The 6,000-nt window shown below is 36.3% G+C and overlaps 1 protein-coding gene across 2 annotated transcripts in view; it reads left to right on the top strand.

Annotated features, from left to right (window-relative positions):
- The first annotated feature begins 4,312 nt into the window (after positions 1-4,312).
- Positions 4,313-6,000, top strand: part of LOC144980972 (myosin-VIIa-like) — an 88,620-nt gene continuing 86,932 nt past the window's right edge. For both annotated transcript variants that reach the window (XM_078928999.1, XM_078928998.1), the window contains exon 1: positions 4,313-4,476. The gene's annotated coding sequence lies outside the window, so the exon portion shown is untranslated. The remainder of the gene's footprint in view (positions 4,477-6,000) is intronic.

Below are 6,000 nucleotides of genomic sequence, written 5' to 3'. Positions count from 1 at the left end.
ATTTGAAGATTTTCTCCACGCAAAAAACACCGAGAATCGAGAAATTATTATTTTAGGTGATTTTAATTTTCATGCCGAGATTTCGGACAACTTCACCAAACTTCTAGAAATATTCGATCTCAAACAAAATGTCAAAGGACCAACTCACGAGGGTGGACACACCCTCGATCTCGTTATCACACGGTCCATAGTTACTTCCACTCGTGAGATCAGGATCGGAAGCCCAGACATTTCAGACCACCACCCAGTATTTTTTAAGATCAATGTCCCTGTCCCAATTTCAAATCGGCGTACAGTCCGCTATAGAAAAACGAAAAACATAAACCACACCAAATTACTGGACCAAATTCGGGAGTTGGACATAAATAATAACGTTATGAATACACACGGCGTTACAGAGAAATTAGATCTCCTCTATACATCACTCAATAATTGTCTGGAAAATCATGCGCCCCTCAAGTCCAGAACGATCGTCCTAAGACCAAATTCCAAATGGTTTACTGCTGAAATCCGAAAGGCCAAACATGACAGACGTCATAAGGAAGGTATTTGGCGTAAGTCTCGACTTGAAATTCACAAGCAAATTTATAAAAAAGCCAAAAATTATACCAATCAATTAATAGTCAGTACCAAGCGGCAATATGTGAAGGGCACTCTGATAAAAAGCAAACTTGACTCGAAAAAGCTTTATAATACTGTCAAAGAAATGATCACACCATCGAATACAAATAATTTACCAACAAATACATCTCCAAAAGAACTCTGTGACAAATTCAACACCTTTTTCATTGAGAAAATTTCCAACATCCGACAGGAACTAGACAACGACAGCCCCACAAATCTACATCCCAGCACGACATCACGAGTTGAAACAACAAGCATGACTTCACCAATGAAAACAACAACAATGACAAGGCACGTGACATCGCCTGGAAGATCAACATCAACGGAAGAGACACTACAGGAGGACACAACACTTACCTGCACGACACGACCAACTAAATCTATGAACACCAGTTATAAAATGTTAACGTCGTTTGAACCCGTAACAATAGAGGAAGTTAAAAATATTTTGTCAGATATGCCTAATAAATCATGCCCGCTAGATAAAACACCAACTTGGCTCATAAAATCATGTTCAAAGTATCTTGCTCCAGCAATTGCATCTATCGTAAATGAAAGTCTAACGTTGCCCGATTTTCCAAATATGCTGAAACATGCCTTGGTTAGACCCCTGAAGAAAAAAGCAAATCTTGACTGCAATGAGTTAAATAATTTTAGACCTGTGTCAAATTTAAATTTCATTTCAAAATTAATCGAAAAAGTCGTTGCTGCTCGTATTATTAACCATCTAGAGACGAATGCCTTAAATGTTAAATTTCAATCTGCCTACAAAGCCTCCCATAGCACGGAAACGGCATTACTTAAAGTTTTTAATGATATTGTAAATGATATAGATAATAAAAGTGTTGCGATGCTTGTTTTACTAGATTTAAGTGCGGCATTCGACACTATCGATCAAAATTTACTTTTAACTAGACTACGTGATCAATTTTATATCAGTGGCACAGCTTTGGGCTGGTTAAAGGAATATTTGTTTGAAAGAACTCAGTAATTATAGAAACCATGTATCAACTCCATCCATATTAACGTGTGGAGTGCCTCAGGGATCTATTCTCGGCCCTCTCCTTTTTACAATGTATACTGCTCCCCTCTCTCATATGTTATCCACTTTTCCCATTGATTTTCATTTTTATGCTGATGACACTCAGCTGTATACAAAACTCAATAATGATCTAGAGCTGTCATCAGTATCTGTTATGGAAAATTGCATTGCCAACATAAAGGATTGGATGAAACTCAACAAACTTAAATTTAATGATGACAAGACGGAAATGATAATTTTTGGAAATAGGCATCAACTCTCAAAAATATCTACAAATGAGATACTAGTGGGTGAAAATGCTATTAAACCTAGTTCTTGTGTGAGAAATCTTGGGGTGTATTTAGATCAAGGGTTATCCATGGAAGATCATGTTAAAAAAATATGCCAATGTTGTAACTATCACATTAGAAACATTGGAAGAATCAGACATTATATTAATGAAGATATTACAAAGATGCTTGTTAATTCGTTTATTACTAGCAGATTAGATTATTGCAATTCCCTTCTCATTGGCTGTCAAAGTAGATTAATTCATCAACTACAAAAAATTCAAAATAAAGCGGCTAGACTTATAAAATTAACGAAAAAAAGAGATCATATAACACCAGTTCTCCAGGAATTGCACTGGCTTCCTGTGAAGTATAGGATAGAATTTAAAATATTGTGCTATGTGTTTAGATGTCTGGATGGATTGGCTCCTGAATATTTGCAGGAACTGATTAAAAAATATGAACCCACTCGAAATCTAAGATCATCTCAGTCCCAACTTCTAAAAGTTACCATCTCAAAATCCACTTTCGGTGAAAAAGCCTTTTCATTCATAGCTCCACGCATATGGAACGCACTTAGTCCTCGGACAAAGTCCTGTGAAAACTTATCATCTTTCAGGAAATGTCTGAAGACTGAGTTGTTCCGCGAGGCTTATTTTTCATGAAATGGATGTTGATTTGATTCTGTTTTTTGTATGCATGCTTATTATGTATCATGTAGTGTCGTGATTTTTAATTTTGTTGTTTTTAAACATTTTTATTTTTATTTTTATTATGTAAAGCGCCGCAGAGCACGATTAACGTGGATGTTTAGGCGCTATATAAATTCATTATTGACTAAATGGGAGAGGGGAGCACTTTGAATTCATTAATCATTGAATTATATTATATCATATTATCATTGAATGTAAACTTATTTAACAACGTAATTCATGAAAGTTTTGTACAGTATAACCTTTCAAAGGAACCACAGTTTTCAAATACAAGAGATGCATAATAGATTACATTAAAAAATATTAATTTGACCTCTCCCCTCTGAGTTCCTTGTTGTGATCCATATTGCTATCTGCCGCATGCCATGAAAAAGAATTCCGCTTCGCCTCTCTGGAGAAATTAAAATTCTTGTAAATTTTCCTCTTTGTGGCAAATGTGCACGTTTAATCCATATTTTTATCAGTTTTTTTTTATGAATGTAGCAATCACCTAATGGAGCTACGCATCTGGCTTTCAACTATTAAATTGTAACAATTATATTGTTTATGTCAAGTGTGTACAAAGTGTACAATTTGATGTGCGCTGCCATTTTAACCCATGATGTCAATGTTAGTGAGTAGTGCACATGAATCTCGTGAAATGTAAACCCGTGTTCAAGCCTGTGGGCGAGTTCAGTGATCGTTATCACAACAGAAGTCACGGTCTATAATATTGTATTGTAAAACATCAAAATGTTCAATCGTCACAGGCCTTTCGTTTGTTATATACCGTAAAGAGGAAAAAATCCTTAAGTATGGTATTGTAACCGATGCAACATTAAAAAAAAAAAAAAAAAGAGGCGGCTTTAATGTCACTAACAATACGATTCAATAGTCTGATGTCATGCCACCCGGCAACGGCGGCCATCTTGGTTCTAAACAAAGAAAATAATTACTTTTCATATGCCTTGTGATCAGAATGTGTAAAAGTCAAAACATGATCAAATTTATGTGGTTTATTTCCTCTGGATACCCTTTATGCTCGCCGGAGAAATATTTCATGCGGGCGTCCGCCATTGTTCCGATAGTTTAGAGCCAGTGTTACTAAGTTACCATGCGTCATTAGGAAGGAAGTGACGTTACGACTGTTGAAGAGTATTCTAGTGTTCGTAGAAGATTGTGGGGAATTCTTTGAGAAATGAATGCAAGGGGAGTAATAAGATGAAAACATGTTTCCCAGTCTTATTTTTCATGATTATTTCCCCCAAAAAGTTTCAATCAAGCTCGGCGATAAAAGATTGAACGAATGGGTATGTGAATTGTTTGTTTTCATAGATAATCATTGACTCCTAATGTAATCTTTATAAGTTGAATGCTAAATGTCCATTGTGAGACTTTCATCTTATACCAGGGTAAGAGCAATGCCATTTACTTTATCATAATGACCTGTGATATAAACAGTTAATTTCTTAGGAAATATACAACTGTTATTGACAACGTAAAAGTAACATCGGAGAAAAGGACCGGACACCAGACAATTTATAATATGAAAGTTTGTTACTGTTAAAAGCAACTTGTTGATATTTAAACATTATAATACGGATCAACCTGTTGTTAGTTCTCCAAAGCTTTCGCAACCTTCACTCTCAAACCTGTTTGCTGTGAATGACGTCATCAGTGGTGGGTTTGCCCGGAAGTGGATAGCAGCCGAAGACACCTTTTTCCTCATCGTTCTTAGCAGAAGTCGCCTTTCGTTGGGTGTGACCCCTACTTGATTGTTCTGTAAGTCTGTCAATTTCTTATGTTGTGCCGATGCCATGGAGGATTGTAGCTGTTAATTTGACGACAGGTAAGTTTATTTCCCCTGATATTATTATTTTAGATTACCAGCAACATATCGCTGATCCCTGTGTACGAAGATCAACAACATTTTTAATCAATCAAACTCCGACAAGCAGGTGGATCTCCTCATCCCAACTCCAAATCCAAAATCATAAAAAAATAACCCAACTCAACCAAACGCCCTAAATCTTTATCAAGTGCACCTTGTTATACGATGATACAATAACATTTGTACTTTGTCGATGGACATTTATAACATGTCAGTGGTCCTGGCTAGAACTAGAATGCCTTTAAATAAATTGTGTCATAATTGAGTCTGTGTATTGATTTTTTTTTCTGTTTACAAACAATAACAATCTTTTCTCTAGATTCGTCCTGTTTGCTTTTCGATTCATTTCCAGCATTCTTTAACTTTAGATTAACACCTCCACCTTCTATCACACATTTTTTTTTATCTTATCACACTGAAAGGGCAGCTAGTGATTTGCCACCTGTCATTTTGAGTTTTAAGAAATGGAAAGAGAGAAGTCTGAAAATGCCACCCCCTCGCCCTCTTTCATTTAGGCTGAGGCCACTTCCATGTGAATGTGAACATACCTTTACTTTTTAGACAATTTTTTGAAATACCTTTTGTCAGGCGTGTTTATTTATTCAATTTGGTGCGTAGCATTTTAAAAACAAACCTTGATCAATTAGTGAAAGTTTAAAATTTAATATGACTCTTGTTTTGCTTCCCCGCCGCCATTTTATCGTTGAAGTATTGAAAGGTAGTGCAAAGCAGTCCTAGGGTCTTGTTTTTTTTTTCATTAGGGTCAGCTCGAGGTTGGAGGATTATTTTTTTTTGTATCAGGGTTAGTTGAGGAGGTCGTGATAGCTCAGTTGGTGGAGCACTCGCTTCACACGCAAAGGGACCAAGATCGATCCTGGGTGCAGTCGAGATTTTTTCTGACCCCCTGTCCACCCAATAGTTAATGGGTAGCTGAGTCTGTTGGATTTGGTGGAAAGTACTTTGCGATAGACTAGCGTCCTATTCAAAGGATAGCAAGCAATTGCTATTGTCCATTTCACGCTATAAATACTGAGGTAAACTCCAGCTCCAGGTTAGTTATAAGACTTAGTAAACGAAGTGGCTATTCGGACTCTTGACACAATGTGGGCAGTAGGCAGAGGGTGGAACTGATAAAGAAATAGAAAAAGAGTACAGAAAAAATTCTGTTTTGCCCATACCTGACTGACTCAGCTCATACCCTGACTTTGGCTGTATAAGGATTGTTGCCTGCCTCACACTATCAGAATATGTAATTTATAAATTATCATTTTTTGTCCTGATTTTATTTGGACATCGTGTAATGTTAGAAAAGCTTTTCATTTATACCACAGTCACTTTGACTGACTTTTGAACAGTTTTAACTCTTTTCTTTTTGATTTCTAACTGGACTTCCAATTGATCTATGATTTTGTCTTTCCTTATTCTCATAAGGTTCTGAATTTGGAGCCAAAATTTCTTAATAGTAGGCAGGTCGGTAAATAT

This window comes from Berghia stephanieae, chromosome 10 (assembly GCF_034508935.2).
Source record: "Berghia stephanieae isolate SIO BIC M18660-M18661 chromosome 10, UCSD_Bste_1.3, whole genome shotgun sequence".
NCBI lineage: Eukaryota > Metazoa > Mollusca > Gastropoda > Nudibranchia > Aeolidiidae > Berghia > Berghia stephanieae.
This window is presented reverse-complemented; position numbering and strand designations above follow the sequence as displayed.